We start from the raw sequence: 19,227 nt of genomic DNA, 5'->3' as shown, positions 1-19,227 counted from the left end.
AGAAATCACAAGCAGGCAGGGAGGCAGGCAGAGAGAGCCCGATGCAGGGCTCGATCCTAGGACCCTGGGATCATGACCTGAGCCGAAGGCAGAGGCTTTAACCCACTGAGCCACCCAGGCGCCCCAGCATCTACTTTTTGAATCCATCCTGTTACGACCTCTGGCAGGTCAGGCTCTTGAATGGATAGCTAGGAGTGTGGCTAACTTACACAATAGTATTCTCAGCTTCAACAATTCTTGAGGGAAGGAGGAAATAGGGTATGGCAGGAAGAAATCAGAGCTTCAGTGACATCACACGAAAGCCCTCGACCACCCAGTGAACTCATTGGAGTTCCCTGGCAGTTGGAAGAAGGGAAAGGGTTTATGGCCTCCCATCCATTAGGCTGTTACGACATGTGGGCTGCCCCGTGGAGGGATGCATTAACTTGGGCATGACCACCTTCTTCAGCAGAGGGCACACCTTGGAGAAGATTCCTGAGGACAGCCTGCAGCTGCTTTACCAGTACTGAATAATAAACGCTTTGGTCCTGAAGGGGAATCGAGAGGAAACAGCTAAGAGTCCACTAGAATCAGCTTAGGACATACCATAAAAGGGTGATGGAAACAGAAAAGAAAATTAACCTGTACCAGTAGAGAATCAATTATATTAATTGTACTTGGATCAACATTTTTCACTAGATTAAAACTGAAGAATAACTAGATATACACATTTTTCTCATATAAGACCTTTCTGTGCTATATTCAACAAATCATTTTATTGATTTCATAGTGAATCAAGTCTTCAAAATGTCTTCAAAGTATTATATGTGTATATATAATGCAAAAATAATATTTAAAATATTATGTAATTCCAATTATATAATACTAATCAATGTATAAGACAAAACTGTGGGGGGGGTGTGTATGTGAATTGAACCTACCTATTGCAGGGTATATTTTACTATTCAAATTTGGCAAAACATAGTAGCAAAAAGTTGAGAATTTTACAGGTCTTATTATGGCCTGATATTATTCGATTTTGAAAAAATACGAAAAAATTAGGCAGTTATAGAAAAAGAGAAGTATATTCTTTTGAAATATCCTGCATCCATTCTGTTCCATGACTAACACTGAATAGCAGTGTTATAACTGAATAACACTTTTTTTGTTGTTGTTGTTAACATTTCTCCAATGGGAGTAACAAAGTCTTTCTGCCTCTATTAAGAAATTACTTTTTAACAATTCTGTGAATACAAAATATTCTGATAGTATGAAGACAAAAAGACCAATTTTAATTAAGTTGTTAAACTGAGTGTGTTGCTTTGGTTCACAGGAAACTGAAAAAAGGACTTAAATCTTGGTATTTGACCATATTTGCACCTTGACCTTCACAGAGAATAAAGGTAAAATGCAGTTCACATTCTCTCATCAACATTGAAAATGAAAATATGCCTCTGCTGTCTAGACTAACAGGGAGTTCAGAAGTCAAGCAGAACTGGAACCTAGCATTTCCTTACATTCACCAACACAATGTGCAATTCTGCTCAAGGATCAAAGGCAGAAGAGATGTGTGGCCGCTGCCCCTCAGTGATGAGCTGCCCAGGGCATCTAGGGCTGTTTGAAACTGCTGGGCGCACATGGCCATGAAATGCTAGGAAAGTACATTTCTCCCGTGATTAAATGTATGTCCCCTATTATCTTTTTGGAAATGTGAAAAGCATGCTTTATATATATTTTTTTTTCTTTACACGTCTCCTTCTATTACAGAAATATGGCTCGGCAAGTTTTGGAATGGTGAAGGTTCGGTTATTCTCTGACGACAGAAGATGTGTTGTTCCAATAAATCGTGCTACCTAAACTCCCCCAATCCACTGGCAGCTGTGGCAGAGCCGAACATAACAAGGAGATGGAGTGGGAGAACGTAGACTCTTGGAAGCCGGAGCCTCGATAAAACCTCAAATGGAAGATGCAGCTGAATTAAGCAATGGTTCATCGCTTCTGCTTGTATATTGTTTACGCGAAACTGGAGCTAAATAAACGAATCCTTGACCTGATTTATCTGCCAAATGGATTGAACATTTACTCTCTGCCTCCAAGGCTTGTCATTTCAGTTTAGCTTTGCAGATGGTACAACCATTTCCCCGAAACAGAGCCACTACAGAGCAGCTTGCCAGCGTTTCCTGTTATTTAAAGTTCACCCTTAAAAGTACACATCGCCGTGTTTCACATGCTCAACCAGCGCTCCGCCGCGTCCATCTGACGCTGCTCTGTCTTTCAGGTCGCTCTAGCAGAGTCAGGTGCCAGGGTACCAACCACTTCTCTTAAGTTACTACTGGGAAAATTATAGCGTTAAGAGGCTTACTTCTGTTTTTGAGAAATGACTTTATCCCACAAAACCTGGAGAATCTTTGTGAATGCGTTCGACAGGAAGTACAGGATGAGAGTTTGTTGGCATTTTTCTTAAAATAGTTTATGTGATCAAATGCCACATGAAAGAAGCAGTTTTTCTTTTTCTTTTTTTTTTTCCCGGATGCTTCTCCTTGGAATATTTCTATTATAAACAGAATTCTACGACTTAAAACATAAGCAAGTAAGACGTATTTCGATTGATGTCATATACTTGAAAGAGTATCTGGGGGTTTGGTGATGTTTTGTTCTACATGGAATAAAAATATATTTTGTGAAGGCTAGGCTAAGATTGCTTTTGTAAGGAGACAGAGACAATTATATGGTATCAGAGAACTTCAGTCTATGACATGTTCTCCCTTTCAAAACCTCCAACTCTGGAAATTTTAAAAGTCAAATTTTTTCCTCCATATTAAAATGAAGGCAATATTTCATACTGAAATTTTCATAATTATCTACTTCTACAGTTTATATTGAGAGTAACTTGATATTAAGACTATGAAAAATTATTTAAATGTAGATGCTGACCCTCAGGGTACTAGGTTGTGCAAGGGAGTTTAGGTGACACAGGGAACAAAAATAAATATTAAAAGAATAGGCGCAGGCAACAAAATCAAACCTCATGATTCAGCCTTGACCAGCACTAGTTAAAGGTATAAGATCGAGAAGATGGGTATTACTACTATTGTAGCAAGTTTATTTCCTCAGACAAAACATTGTTCTGATGAGTCTGAACTTCATTTATTTATTTTTAAAGATTTTATTTATTTATTGGACACACAGAGAGAAAACACAGCAGAGGGAGAAGCAGAGGGAGAGGGAGAAGCAGATTCACTGCTGAACAGGGAACCCAATGCAGGACTCAATCCCAGGACCCTGAAATCATGACCTGAGTGGAAGGCAGAGGCTTAACAGACTGAGCCACCCAGGTACCCCCATTTATAAACTTTAATAGAGAAATGATATAAGCAATGTCTATGGATGTCATTGAAGAGAAAAAAAAAACTAAAAATAAGAAAGTGGGGGAAAACCTCACAAAGAAATGCATATGACATGTAGAATAGCTTTGCACGCAGTTTACTTATGTGTAATACACAGCGCCTATCAGTATAGCCCTCAGAAAGCTCATTGCATGGGCCCAGTTTTAAATGTTCTTCATATATGTTAGGTTATGTCTCAGAACTTCTGGGGGCTGGCTTTGTGTATTTAGCTTGCATACCAAAAGTGAAATTTGTAATATTCTCTGGTTATGTATTTTACCCCACAGTAATGAAATTGATTTGGAGGAAGCCAGTATGTATTAACCTCAAATCATTAATTTCATGTGTCTTTTTTCTCACTGTAATAACTTCATTTTTTTAAACTAATACTGAAAAACAGAAGGCAAACAAACCTGTTCTAAAACAAGATGAGTGCATCTGTAGGCAATCTGTGATATTTCTATTGATTTTTCATACAAGTACATCAATGTGTCAAGAGATCCATATATAGATATAAATTACTCTGTTAGCCACAAGATTAAAATAATTCTAAACAGGCCGCAGCAAATCATAATCTATTGCTTTATCTGCTTGATTCCTGCATCGTTGATTTAACATTCCAAAATAAAGGTATCTGTATGAAATGTCAAATTAGTGCACAGCTTTTCTATTTTTGTGAAGAGGAAGTAAAATCCATTCTTTGCATGGTGCTATCCGGAGTCATTGCCAGAGGCTCTTCAATGAGTCGCAGGCTTTGACTTTACAAAGGCTCCTTAAGTAGCTGGCTGTGTGGTTCCTGAATGCTCAGACTCTCCAGCCTCGGCAGCCCTGAGGCTGTTCACACAGCCCAAAAGTTTCCTTGGTTTTGTCAGTTTCAGACTGGGTTTTGTCAGTTTCAGAATTGAAACATACTGGTCAAAACATTACCTACTACTGGTTTGAACTGTGTGGGTTTACTGCATACACTGATGTTTATCTTTGATGAGAAATCTCAGTTTAATGAGAGGGGACATGCTGTAGAATATCAAGGAATAAATTTGTTGCTTCCAGTGCACAAGTTAAGGACACTTCCAGATTTAAGATGGCCATTGACGTACAAACACCACTCAAAATTTCTTCTGGGAGCACATAGGATCTTTTGCTTTCCCCTCCCCAAAATTGGTGTATTTGAAATTTTTGCATTTACAGAACAGAAGGAAAATAAAAAAGAATATTGATATTAATTATTAATAATTAGTAACATTAATTCCCAAACTGTGATACCACCATGCACTAGAATAGTTAGTCATAAAAGGAATGACTACTAGTATGTGCAACAGTACAGATAAATCTCCAATGATTTATGCTAAGGAAAAGAAGTCTTAAGGTATATATACTGTACAATGCCATTTACATGAGAAAGATAAAACTATAGAGGTAGAAATTAGGTAATTGTTTTCTAGGAGCTGGGGCTGGGGCTAGAGGAGTGACCTCAAAGAAACACCAGAATGTTTTTATGGTTATGGAAATGTTCTGCATCCTGGTGGTGGTAGCGGTTAAATGACTGCCTGTATTTGCTAAAACTTGTCAAACTTCATACTGTGGGGTTGGGGTGGGGTGGAGGTGGGGACTGACTGTATTTAAGTTGCAACTTAATACACTGGACTTAATAAAAGAACCAAGTAAATATTTATAGCTTTTGTTCTGAGCAAAATTGTATTGCACCTCCAAAGTAATTAGACGGAACTTTATTTAATAAACAAAGTAAAAATAATTATATATATCAGTTACACATGAATAGCTTTTAGGGACACCTGGGTGGCTCTGTTTGTTAAACGTCTGCCTTCGGCTCAGGTCATGATCCCAGAGTGTCGGGATCAAGTCCAGCATTTGGCCCCTTGCTCAGAGGGGCTTCTCCGTCTCCCTGCCACTCCCTTTCTCGTCCTCTCTCCCTCACTGTCTTCTCTCTCTCTCTGACAAATAAATGAATAAATAAATAATTTTTTAAAAAAAGAATAAATTTTTCTAGAGGAGGTAGTAAAGGATCTGAAGAAGAAAACACGCTTACTTAAATTTGTCCACAACATTTTATTTATTAAAAAACAGATATCTGAGGGGGTCCGTGGATGGCTTAGTCCATAAGCATCTGACTCTTGATCTCAGCTCAAGTCTTATCTTAGGGTCATAAGTTCAAACCCCACACTGGGCTCCACACTGGGTGGAGATCTCTCTATATAGATATCTATGTCTGAGAGAAATATGATAAATTTGGTAATTTTTTTACAATAGATAAATCAATAGATATATTGCGTATCAATTGCTTTTATTTCTATAGTGTTTTCTTTTTCAATGAATACAGTGGTATTTATTCCAATCTTATAACCAAGAAGATTCTAATAATATTATCTCCTTTCTGATGAATTGGAAACAAACAAAAAAAAGACAACAAAAATATTTTTTCTTGTTCTTAGCTTCATTCACTTTTCCCAAGTTGTGTCTTATTTTGGTTTATCTTAAATTAGAAAAGACAGAAAAAAAAAAAAAAGGAGGAACAAAGTGTGACACATACTGATTACCTGCTCAGAAACCAAACAGGTTTACCTCTTTGCATCTTTACCACCTGGCGACACACCTGTCCCATTGATACCAGTCTCTGGAGATTTGAATGGATTCATGTAGCTATTTCTGGAACAGCACAGATACACATCAGCTAGAGGCCCAGTCCATTTACCATTCTCTGAGCTCTGATATTCCGTGTATTTTACCTTCCTGTAGATTAATGTAGCTCATCCTTATGACTTGTGTAAGGTTTGAACCATTTACCTCAAATTTCAAGTCCTTGAAAACATGACCTAATTTGGAAATAAGGTTATTGTAGATGTAATCATGTCCTGATGAGATCCTCGTAGATTAGAGTGGTCTATTCATCCAAAACGACTAGTATCTTTATATAAGGACGGGGGTCCTGGTCAGAAGAAGGAACTTTAAACTCGGAGACATACAGGAGGAACACTGTGTGACGGCAGAGGGAGAGACTGAAGAGATCTGCTTATAGGCAAGGAACAGCTAGAAGTGCCAGAAATCACCAGAAGCTAGAAAGACATCTACAGCCGTCAGAGACGGTAAGAGAGAGCACGGCCCTGATAACACCTGAGTTCAGACTTCTAACCTCCAGAACTATGAGAATATAAATTTATGTTATTTAAAGCTACCCATTCATTTGCTATGGTAACCTTAGTGCACGAATGTACCTTGGAGACTACCTGTTGAAGACAGCAGATCCACAAGATGTAAGAGAAATAAATATTTTAGATTTTATGTACATTAGAAATAAAATGTATTGTTAAGCTACTGAAATTTGTGGTTTTGTTTGTTGTAGGAGCTAGTATTAGTCTAAATAATTAATACATTTAAACCTAGGGAAAGACTGTGCTGTGGGTATCAACACAATTAATCTCTCTGTGGCAAATACTTCCCCCTCCACCTCACGTATCCTAACAGTCAGGCAAACTAAGGGCATAAACACTCTTTGGAAACATTCTCTAATTCTTCTTGAAAAGTCAACAAAACAAACATTATTTAAAAATCTCATTTAAAGCTCCCATGTTAAAAGCTGAGAATAGTTTTTCCAAAGAATGTCTGTGAGATTTGGATTGAAGGAAATAGTTGATCTGAAAGAGAGAGAGAGAGTGAAAGAGAAGATTTAGGTAAAACGTAGGGATCCTTATGGAGTTCACAGGACACAGCCATGTTCTAATTACAGCTCCCACCCCATGCTCTAACAAGAGCTGCTTTGGGCTGTGGTCCTGGGTGTTGCGAGTAACGGCTTTATGAGAGGCTGAGAAGCCCATTATTTAGATGACCACATGGGTTTATAAATCAATGGCATGGATAGTACCTTGGCAATACTGGCAGAGCCATAAATTTTCTCCTAGTCACACAAAATAGAGGAACTCATTTCCCATCTTCCTCTGGTTTGAAATGAAATAAACCTTTATGAAAAATTTGGATGGAAAATTAGACTTTCTAATCTTACCCCATTGAGCCCCTAGTTAACTGCAGTTCAGCAGTAAGAATCATTTTACTTTGTCCCTAAACACAAAGGAAAATGACAAAAACAACGTGAAACATATGTGTCTGCTCCAATCAAAACTAGTAGAGAATGTTGCCAGGCTGGAATTTGGTAATATTAAAACACCACTTTTATTTATACATATTGGTGTTATCATCTCTTACTCTCATAAAGTGTGTGTGTGTTGTGTTGTGTTGTGTTAGCTGGAACTATGTAGCTCATATTCGGAAAATAAGCATAGAGAATAAAGCATAGATAAGAGTAAAACAAAGAAACTCACAAGTTGTTAATTGAAAATATAATTTAAATTGTTTTAAACTACATCATATCAAGAAGCTATTTTAATTCCCAATATCAGTTTTAGGATATAGGTAAATATCACTTGAATTTTCATCAAAGTCGTTCAGGTAATGACATTATGAGTTTATTGATGTCATTAAATATTGCAACAGTCATTCAGAACTGTGGGGCTAAAATTGACAATTACAGCCTATTTACGAGACTCCCCGAGATGTGAACTCCAAACCACGCTTTTGACAACTCTCAGTAATGGACCGTAAACCTCCCAAAAGCTAAATATGAGATTTTTAGTTATCTTGGTCTTCTTCTTTTTTCATCTAAATCTTTTCAGCAATTGCATTTGTACTTCTCTACTTGCAGAGTGCATTTTTTTTGCTTTGATTTGTTTTGTTTACAATCATTTTTTTCTCTCCATTTCTGCATTTAATACAATTGTAAGCTTACTGAAATGATGTCCAAGTACTGCCTTTAATCTTGATCATCACTTTACCTACATACCTTCTATAAATTGTGGCATTGCGAAATCAATCTTCCCTAAGTAAATCTCTTAAGCATTTCCATTGCCCCATTCACTCATTCCATATTCCGTAGTCTTAAATTTTCAAAATTTCCTGTGTCCTGGCACCCCACGCTTTCTCTGTCTTAGAGCTGGTTACACTTTAACAGCATTCGTGTAATCTATACAAATGGAGTAAATGTGTTTTAGTAATAGTGACTCAAACTTTCTAGCCTCTGAATATTTGCCCACTTAAATATGCTTTTTTTTCCATCTGAAATGCTTTCTTTTTCACATGTCTACCTATCAAAATCTTATTCATTCTTTAAAAAGTAATTCAAATACTATTCCTTTTATAATGTACACAAAGGTCCTTGTAATGCACATTGAATTCTGCTTTGTGCTTATTAATCTATATACTTGTTCTTCACCCTGAAAGTTTATATTTTCCTTAAGCTTCAAGTTGAAACCATGTTATATTTATGTGTATCTTTCAGAGAAACTAGCATGGAGTCAAGGACACGGAACTTTCCAAACAGTAATTATTTATTTTAATGTAATTTACAAACTTCCAATTTCAAAATGTTTTATGTTTCTAAAGAGAAGGCTTTGACAAATAGAAAATGTGGATTACATTTATTTTGTAACACTACCTCCAATCTGTTAAAGTACAGAAATATATTACTAGAAGCATAACAAGAAACAGCTGGGAATTAATTATGAAATATTCTTATCTCCTAAAAGTAGTTGACAGGAAAAAAATGTCTTTAGGAAATAGCCATAATTTGAAACACTAAAATCCCTTCTGCTGAATGAAAGTAACATTATCCTGTATTCTTCTGAAAACCTCATCGCCAATTTCCTTGTATATTTCTAAATGCAACCATTAGAAGAGTAAAGAAACCACTGTGATTCATGATAGGATAAAAGTTGGCCTCACTTCTCATAATAGTATTGCTATATGCTTGAGATAAAGAGAAACTTTGTTACATAAATATACTTAAACTGTTATCTTAAGCTATAATGCAGATTTTCTTCATTTTTATACTAATGTTTGGTTTTAATTACATTTAAATTGACTAGATATTATATTGTTGGCAAACCTACATGATCCCTGATAAAAACTGCTTGTTTACATTTGAGGTAAGACCAAATAGGACCTTATCAAATGTTGGCAATACGTCCACGGACTGAGGGAAGTGTGGCTAGCACCAAGTATCCAGATGAGATAACTTTTGTATTTCCATTATTCTTATTTACATGTGAATACATTTGGTAAACTATCAGCATTATCTCCATCTCTGAATATTCCTTTCCAAAAACGGTATATTTTCCTCTATTTGAGTATTTCCATGCTACCTACATATAAATATGGTTTTTTAAAGATTTTATTCTGGAGAGAGAGAGAGAACACACACACCAGTGCGGGGGAGGGTCAGAGGGAGCTGATTCCCCACAGAGCGCAGAACCTGACATGGTGCTCTATCCCAAGACCCTGAGATTGGGACTTGGGCCAAAATTAGACACTTCACTTACTGAGGCACCCAGGAGCCCCTCCATGCTGTATTTGAAGATTTAAAGCTTTCTGCATTTTGCAGAACATATTTCTTCTTCTCACCAACCTCAGTCAAAAACAAATATATTTATGCTTATATTCATGTTTATATTTACATATACACCGTCAGTAAAAACAAAAGTTCCTTAGAACTTACCTCACAATCTTGCTACTAGCCAAGAAACCCACTCTCAAACAAAATGATAAGGAAAGGTCTGATACTCATGGCATTTCCCATTGGTCCTATAATGTATCTCAGTAAATAGAAGTAACTCCCCTCACCTGAAATAGTGAGATGGTTCGCCAGGATTTAGATGCAGAGCTGCATGGTAATTAAACTTTATGAGACTGGGAAGTCATCATATAGATGGCCATGTATGCTTGGAATCAGAGAACAATATTTCTCACTGTCAGATCTATTCTACCTAAAAAACATGCCTTTTCTTGATACCCTGAGGTCTTCTTAATTATAGATTTTTACCCTCAAAAGAAATTAAAAAAAAATGTTTCTCCCTTGTGAACAATAGTGGTTTTATTAAACTGAAAGTTAACATTTCAACCTGGCAAATTTAAGCTTTGAAGCGGGGTGGGGGGGGGCCGAGAAAGGTGGGTAATATGAAGATGTAGGTGAATGTCTGCCTATCAAAGGAAATTCAGTTGCTATTGCAAATGGAGTTTGTGTTACCACATGCAGCAGGACCTACAAATGCTTAGAATCTTCAGAAACGGAGGAGAGAGGAACACAAGGAAAGTAGTAAAACCACAGGCTGTGGCAAAAACCAAGGAACTGTGTTTCTCATAAGAGGCAACATGTTCATGGGGAGGATCATTTAAAAGCAAAGGCATAGATGCTGTCCTTAGTCCTCAGACTGGGGGCAACTGTACTTTCTAGATGCATATAGTTAACTTTATGATGAAACTCAGTGATGACAGATCCTTAGTTGAAAATAGTATGTGATTAGAAACTCTGACAGAACAATTTATTAGCTTTCAAGTTACCAAAATTTCTGATTTGAATGGTTACTTTCTGTTGAGTAGTTTATTACGGTAAACTGAGTATTAAATTGACAGTAGTTAACGGCAGTCATTCAGGGGGAAGGAATCGTTATCAGCTACATTGAGAAACTAACCTCCTTGAAATGCCTGTGGAAAATTTCGCAGAGTTTGGAATCCATCACCCGACCAGACTCCGGAAGATGTGTTTTGTTCATGTTGCTACCGATGTAAGTTTCATAGACAATATAAATGTGCCTTACCTGCTCTGTTATAAAAAGCAACTAATGGATGTTATTTTTTGATTTATGTTTAAGTTGAACCAAGGTAAGATCGGGAAATACTACATTTTATCGTAGAAAAAGATGGCACAAAAGGAAGACAAATACAGGAGGACATGGTCCATTTATGCTTTGTTTAAAGATAAGCTTTACTGTAATAGATATGTTAAAGATGTTGCTTTCTAAGCAGCCCGATTAGAAAGGGTAGGTTTAGGTTGGTAACTTGTGTTTCAGAGGTAGGCCGTCTCCAGGTAGGATAACTGGTTTATACAAAAGCAAAATATGAAAGTTGAACATGGCTTGCTTTTGGAAGCAGGCCAATGTGGCAGGGATAAACACTGCTTTAAGTAAGCTTTCTCAGTTGTACCTGTCTTTATATTCTCTAGGATATCTAGAGATATCCTAGCGTTAGATAGGCTTAAATTTTATTTATTTATTCTTTGATAGAGGGGGATAGTGGAGAGAGCCTCTCAAACACCCTCTCCTCTGAGGGAGAACTGGACCCAGTGCTCAATCTCACAACCTTGAGATCATGACCTGAGCCAAAACCAACTGTCAGACGCCCAACAGACCGAGCTTCTCGGACATCCCTCACGTGGGTATGCTTGTGGGTGCGATTGGGTCCTGCAACTTAGTCAGCTTGTTTTATACTCTAAAACTCTGCATGTCTTAATAGAGATACTTTATGAATTAAGGATTGTCATGAGTTGAATTTCATCCCCCTCAATTCCTATGTTGAAGTCCTACCTCCCAGGATCGTATCACATGACCGCTTTTGTAGATAGCATCTTTAAAGAGATAATTAAGTTAAAATGAGCATATTTGGGTGGCACCTAATCCAGTCTGACTGGTGTCCATATTAGGGGAGGAGATTAGGACACAAAAATATGTACAGAGGGAAGTCCATATGAAGACTCAGTGAGATGATGGCCATCCAGAGCCAAAGAGGGAAACTTCAGAAGGAATAACCCTGGCAACACCTTGATCTGGGACTTCTAGCCTCGAGAACTGAGACAAGACATTTCTGTTGTTTATTACAACAGAATATTATTATTACTTTATTGTGGGACTTTATTACTGCAGACTACGCAAATAAAACATCCCTCTCTCTCTATCTCCCTATAAAACATTATGACCTGTGCCCACAGTTCGTGTTCATCCAGAGAGGCCGTGTTCCTGAAGGCCTGAGCCCCTCTGCTCCCCACACTTGACCTGTGTGATTAAGAATTGTTTTTGCTTCCCTAATCTGTTGTCAGTTCACTTGCTATTGTAAACAATTAACTTATAAATGTACACCAAATGAGATATGTCAGTATAAAAAAGAAATGTTTGTTATTTTTATGAAAACTAAGTTAAATGCTATGGAAAGATTGACAAGTCACATGCACACACAACCTTGAATTATGTGTATAGAAATTAACCAAAATATTGGAGAAAAAACTATTAATATCTATAAGCAACCTGAATTCAGACAGTATACTTAAATCTATACTCCACTTTAAAGAAGCTAGAAATTTAGATGATACATACTGTATTTCGTTGATGTAAAAATTTTGATGAAATGATACGAACGCAGTTGTACTAAAAAAATTATTACTTTTTATTTATTATTTTTAAATATTTTATTTATTTATTTTAGGGGGAGAGAGCAAGCACACAAGTTGGGGAAAGGGGAGGGGGAGAGGTTTTTCAAAGGTATTCGACAGTTTTGAAATTCTAATGTTATTTAGATACTACTATTATTTAGATAATGTCACTTAGATAAATGTGAGCTTTGAAACCCACAGCAACTTAATTTTTTTTCTCCAACAGGAGGCAAAACCTCTTGTCTAGGGCAAAGATAGCAGAGAAAGAAATTCATCAAAACACCTTCTTCAGCTGGTTTTTGAAGCATTCCTGGCAGCCTGGCATTGCTTGTAGGTCTGAAGTTCATAGTTGCTCAATACCTACTAAGTTGATAAAGACTAGGGGAAAATATGTGGGAAAAAAAAAAAGAAGTGTAAAAGCATTTTATTTGGGTCACTTAAAAATGTGAATGTTAAATGTGCTTATCTGTCAACCTGAATTTTTAGTGTATATCTGCCTGCATCTCTGCACAAAATCGTGGAACCACGCAGAGACAACTTGAAACCCATAGCCTCACTTGTATTTCAGGAGTTGAAAAACTGCTACTTTTCCCTCAGCTTCTCTCCCCTCTGCAGGAGAAAGGCTAAGCAGAGGAGATAAGAACTGCCAATTATAAAATATCACAGTTTTCAGTTTTTTGGAGGCCGGGATCAAAACTCCAAGGTAATTGAAATTTTCCCAGAAATCCTTTCAAGACAAATACATGATTAATCCATGTAGAGTTCTCGTCAGACCAAATTTCTTAAGTCCTGGCTTTACGTAATTAAATAGTTCCTGTCGGTGTTGATTACATGAAAGTGAAGGAGAAAGGAAACCATTTTTGTTTTGTTTTATTTTATTTTATTATGTTTTTTTTTTTTATTTTATTGTGTGTTTGTGAGGGGAAAAAGGTGGCTCAGCAATAATATCAGAAATGGATGTGAGTGTTGCAGAAAAGGAAGTGGACACGAAGGGTGTTTGGATAATATTGGTAGAACTCAGGGCAATGAAAGGAAGAGTTTACCAGGTTTTCAGCAAGCTGAGTTTGACCCTTTTTAGCAGGATGTTGGTTCAGGCAAAATTTTTTTGCCTTGCCTCTGGGCCAAAAGAACATCCTGGATAGTTAGGGATCATAATATTTATTACTCTGAATTGCAATCACAGCTTTATTTATTTTCTTGCCACTATACTGTAAGCTGCTTAAATTCAAGAACTCCAACTTCTAATTTCTTTATCCCAAGGGCATGGTAGGTACACCCACCTGAATATGTTTGTTTGTTTGTTTGTCAGTGGGGATATTTCATTGTGAGGATTTATGAGTTTATATCATGGACTCAATCAATGTTAGTCATCATTACCATCATGCAAATTGTTCATTCCTCATCATATATATTTTACTTTTAAAATAGATGAAAGATTACTAACATAACTTTCTAGGTTCCAAAATTATGTTGAGAGCCATGGTGGTTCATTTACAAAACTGTGTTTTTGTGAAATGAAAAGAATAAGGGAAGTATTTATTGTCCATATTACATTAATAGTGATTTTCTATTTTATGCATTATAAGAAATTGATATTTAAATAGAAATATAAAATTGCACAAATACTTTACCTATGTAATCTATGAGTATATATGATATATTGCTCGTATTTTGGATGTTCCAACAGGATTTCCATAATTGGGAATCTTCATCGTGAGATTCATACCTCCTCCTACCCTTGCATTCTCAGTAATCTGATCATATCTTCAGACTGTTAAAGGGCTGCGTAATCACTTTTCATTTTTCAGTTGCTTAATTTACTTCATCATAATTATTTTTCTATGTGTAATGTAATCTGTGCTCAAAAGATAGAATGTAATTACATTGTTTTCTGCCATCTCTACGCTTTTAGGTTAACACCAGGGCCCAATAAATATGTACAGAAGTAGTTTGCCCAAATTATCCTAAAAATTTTGGTGGAATATTTCCATGTAATTCAGGTTTCCACAACTTTATGTATTGTTAAGCATCATTTATTTACTAAATAATTTAAATGAATAATTATGATGTGAAATACACTGAGCTTAACACATTCATGGACATAAAATGCACAACCATTGGCTAACAAGGAGAATTTCACACAAGGGGATGGAGGAAATGAGAGTGTAGGAAAATAAGTCATGAATGGATAAAATAGCAACATAAGAAGTGACCAAGCAAAATATTACTAAATGAATTACTAAATTAGTAATTATAATTAATTACTAATTACTGATCAATTATAATTACTAATTTAGTAATTATTATAATAATAATCATAATTATATCAATAATTAATAATTCATTATAATATAATTATAATAATCATACTATTATAGTAATTAATTATAATTACTAATTAATTAGTGATCAGTAATTAGTACTAAATTACTAAATGAACAAATGAATGAAGTGAAATGGCACATGACATAAATAGAATAGTATAGGAAAAGTATACTAATACTTCATAAAAACTGAGCTCTCTAAGTCTATATTTATGGGAGAGAAAGGAATGTACATAACATAAATTAATGAGAAATTATAGAAATCTAACATGTTTGAGGGCATCCTGGGTATTTTTTTTAACCTGATGATTTACTAGGAACTCTTTATAGTAATTTATGTAATGAATGTGTTACTCTGTTATAAGAACTTTCTTCAGGTAGTTACTGAAGTTTACCATATGTGACCTGTTCAAGATCACACAGTTTGAAGGTTGTGGAGGTAGTATGCACATAGAGAAATATAGGCTCTTATAATTTCAAAACCTATGACCAGTTTTTTCTACCTGATACCTTCTCAGCTGGAATGTGAGGAAAGAGTAAAATTTGCCATGGTAGAATAAAGAAAATAAAGTATTCAAGAAAAACAAAATAAGGACTTGAGTAACGTACTTGTTTAAAACACACACTCACACACACACACACAAATGCATTCACACAAGCACATAGGCACATACACACATCCATAGATGCAGGAACAGACAGGATTCAGCTTGCAAAGAGGTAGACCAAAATTCAAGGAGTGACTGAGGAATGTTACTTACTAAAAATCATAAAATCATGTGCTACAGGTCAAGAAGCCTAGTGACGATCTTTAAGAACCACGATCCAATGAGAGATTACGTAGATCTATATAGTTAAGAAATTCATAATAAAGTAAGTAAAAAAGAAGAGATCGGAGTGATCAGAGTCCGTATAAGGAGACCTGGAATATGTAAATCAATGATTATACAGAGGTATTAGGTCATTGGAAGGCAAGCCAGGTCTAGACCATAGTTAAGGATTAGGCCACATGACCAGTAGTTTCAAAGCACTGACATCAAGAATAAAACAGGAAATTACTTAGAAGTTGTGTGAATAACCTTCATTTCCTTAGCCTCCTAAAAATATGAAGGACATTAACTATAAAATACTCCTGGCTTTTCTTCACACTCCTCATACTTTCTTCCCTATGAAATTAAACAAAACAAAACAACTTGTCTTATTTGCTCAAAGACTTAATCTAATTTTGGAGAAATACTTAAGCACATCCTGCTGAGATCTTCTTGTTTGAGAATCAGTGGAAATTCCATATGAAAGTTCTCTTCTGTGCATCTAATGATCTATAATTTCATATAAACCAAAGTAAAAGTATTGATAAGACCCTTTTTCTGTCAATGTAAAGGTACACTGTCTGATGTGTGTAGCATTAACAGAGCTGGTATTCTGACCAATATCTGACTTCCTTCTAGGTTTGAACTTTGGGAAGAAGGATTTGATTTATTGACTCTCCACAATTCCAACCAAGGACTTCATATGGCAGCGAGCATATGCCCAAAGATATGACTATGATACAGATGCGAGTGACAATTACAAGGAGAATATTGATATTTTATGTTATATAATTCTTTAAAACATCTATACCTATGTATTTGTTTTATGTATTTTACACTGATTTCAAAACAATCACAAGAGACAGGCTTGGTAGTGATGGAAACTCCCTGAGTAAGATAGCATTTTTGCCAAACATGTCAACATGTAAATATATACAGGTAATGTACTAAAGAGCTGATCATTCCTACTCTACTGTGGGGCTAGTTGAGAAATGAAACAGCAGTGGCATATACAAATAAAATTTCCACTTTATTTTGAGAAAGTTGATTGGAGAAAAAGACTGTATATCTGTACCTATTAGCAATTGCAGTTGTTAGTACTTCAGCTCTGAATTAGATAGATAACCAATTGTTAGCAAACTGGACAATTTCAAAGTTTCCCTAGGGAGACAGAGTCCCACCACATCTAAGAAGATACATCCTTGCTGGAAGTAGGTCAACTTGAAAAGTTATAATCTGGAACAAACAGGCTGAAAGCTTTCTCCCTGCATCTGATAAGATGTCACTCCTCCCATATGGAGGAGTACTGGAGCTGAGCAGAGCTGGGAAGATTCTTTCCAAACATTCTGTTGTTTTTCTTCCTTCTATGGTCCACAGTGGAAGTTCTCTATCACATATAGACACATGAAGTTAGGCAATGAGTTCCTTCTAATAGTCAAGAAGGTAACAGATGACTTCAAATCAGTGTTTCTTATCCACCTAATCTTTGTTAAATTCTGTAACCTCCACACATTAGGAAGATGATCAGTTAGGTTGAATGATGTATTTACCCTGTAGTCACATATATGCCCTTATTCAGTCATTTTGGTGCTTCTGCCTGGAATCATAGTCACATCCCCACAAACATTTAGGGATCATTCATGACTATAAAGTGGTCTAATCTGCAAGGCCAATTCATAAGTCTGAAAGTTTAGTTTAAAACAAAAGAATAAACATATTTAAAAAAATTTGAAGGCGATCTGGGGAGCCTGGGTGGCTCAGTCAGATAAGCTCCTGCCTTCGGCCCAGGTCATGATCTCAGGGTCCTGGGATTGAGCCCTACTGTGGGCTCCCTGCTCAGGGGGAGTCCTGCTTCTCCCTCTCCCACTCCTCCTGCTTGTGTTCCTTCTATCACTGTCTCTTTCTCTGTCAAATAAATAAATAAAATCTTGAAAAAAAATTGAAGTTGATCAAAACCTACATCTCAATGCAGATAAAGTTGGTCTGTAACTTCACTCGTGAAGCATATTGTGAATTAAAGGAATATATAAAAGAGGACGGGTACTCTGCCTGTAAAATCACGGTTACAGTGAGTTAGTTTATAGTGTCTTTCTGTGGAAGTGGAAGTGGGCACAACACATGGATTCAGAATCTAATTCTTTTTTTTTTTTTCTTCTTTCAGAATCTAATTCTTAAGTGAGTTGTTTGGGCTTAAATTTCAATCGAAAGTGAAAAGGTTGTTTGAGAATGTGACAAGTCTTTCTATTGATCGCATAATAAAAGTTACGGTTAATAACTGATGTTGTGAAAGATGTACAACTTCCCAAATTTTTATAGCATCAATATTTGTGAAAACATTTCTCCTCCTGAAATGAGAAAGACTTAACCACATTCAGAAGTGGGTAGAAAAATCACGGCAGTCATAATTATGTAGCTTGCCATCGCTTTAATGTGGAAGGAAATACATTATTTGACAACTCTATACCAGATGGAATGCATATTTTTTGGAAAAAAAAAAAAAAAAAAAAACTTCAAATGCTAATCTATAAAGCCCTGAAAAGAAAGACTGATATTTTCGTTTGAGACTAATGTGTCGGAAGATTGCCAAAAGAAATCATTGAATCTTTATCCTTCAGCAGATCCACGGTTTCATGTATATCCATTTCCAACTCATTTCAAATTCAATTTTGGCAAATGAAATAATTGACTAAGTTGAGGAAAGTCTATATTAATTTAACATTGTTAAACAGAATGTCAGATTTCAACCTTAGTCTCTAACTCCAACTTTATCGTTCCTACTAGGATTCCAGACCAAAGAGGAAAAGCAGATACTGAGTCTGTGACCACAGCAAGTTAACTGCAGATGAAACAAAGAGCTGTCCTTTTTGAAAATATCAGAATATTTTTATTTTTAGGTAATTTTCTTGGGGTCGATTTTTTTTTTTTTAATCACCCTATGGGTATAAGTGGGCTGTGGTACTTCAGGGAATTGGTCAATTATGCTTTCAGTCTTCTTTGGAAAGCTTAATTTAAGAGTAAGAAATGAGAAATAGGTAAGGGGGTATCTATGTGAGGATAGCAAAAAAATTATCCATTGCTTCCCCACCCTATCCCTCCCAGTCTCCCCCTCCTCTACACTGTGTTGCCTTGTTGGCCAGGAAGAAAAGGAATGTGATATACAAACCACAAACCTCTGGGTTGCGTCCACTGGACTTAACCATGCCAGCTGGAGACATGGTAGGCAGAGAGCAAGCGTGTGGCTCACCATGGATCTGCACAGGCCACCAATTGGTCACCCACACCTTTTGCATAACATCTCCTTCTGTGTTCTATTCATACACACTCCCAAACACTTACCTGGATCTTCCATCAAGATGAAGCTATTCAAAAATCACTCTGCTTGAAGTAATTATTTGTTTTATTTTCATACTTCACCACCCCCTCTGCATGAGACCTCGGTGGGGTTTGTTGTAATCAAGACAACTGGA

At 36.3% G+C, this 19,227-nt stretch overlaps 1 long non-coding RNA gene across 1 annotated transcript; it reads left to right on the top strand.

The window, feature by feature from the left end:
- Positions 1-2,285: 2,285 nt before the first annotated feature.
- On the top strand, positions 2,286-16,934 carry LOC309860899. The gene is made up of 3 exons (XR_014309693.1): positions 2,286-2,409; positions 3,173-3,314; positions 16,400-16,934. It is a non-coding gene; the product is annotated as an uncharacterized lncRNA (long non-coding RNA).
- The last annotated feature ends 2,293 nt before the right edge of the window (positions 16,935-19,227 follow it).

Source organism: Mustela nivalis (assembly GCF_964662115.1).
Source record: "Mustela nivalis genome assembly, chromosome: 3".
Lineage (NCBI taxonomy): Eukaryota > Metazoa > Chordata > Mammalia > Carnivora > Mustelidae > Mustela > Mustela nivalis.
This window is presented reverse-complemented; position numbering and strand designations above follow the sequence as displayed.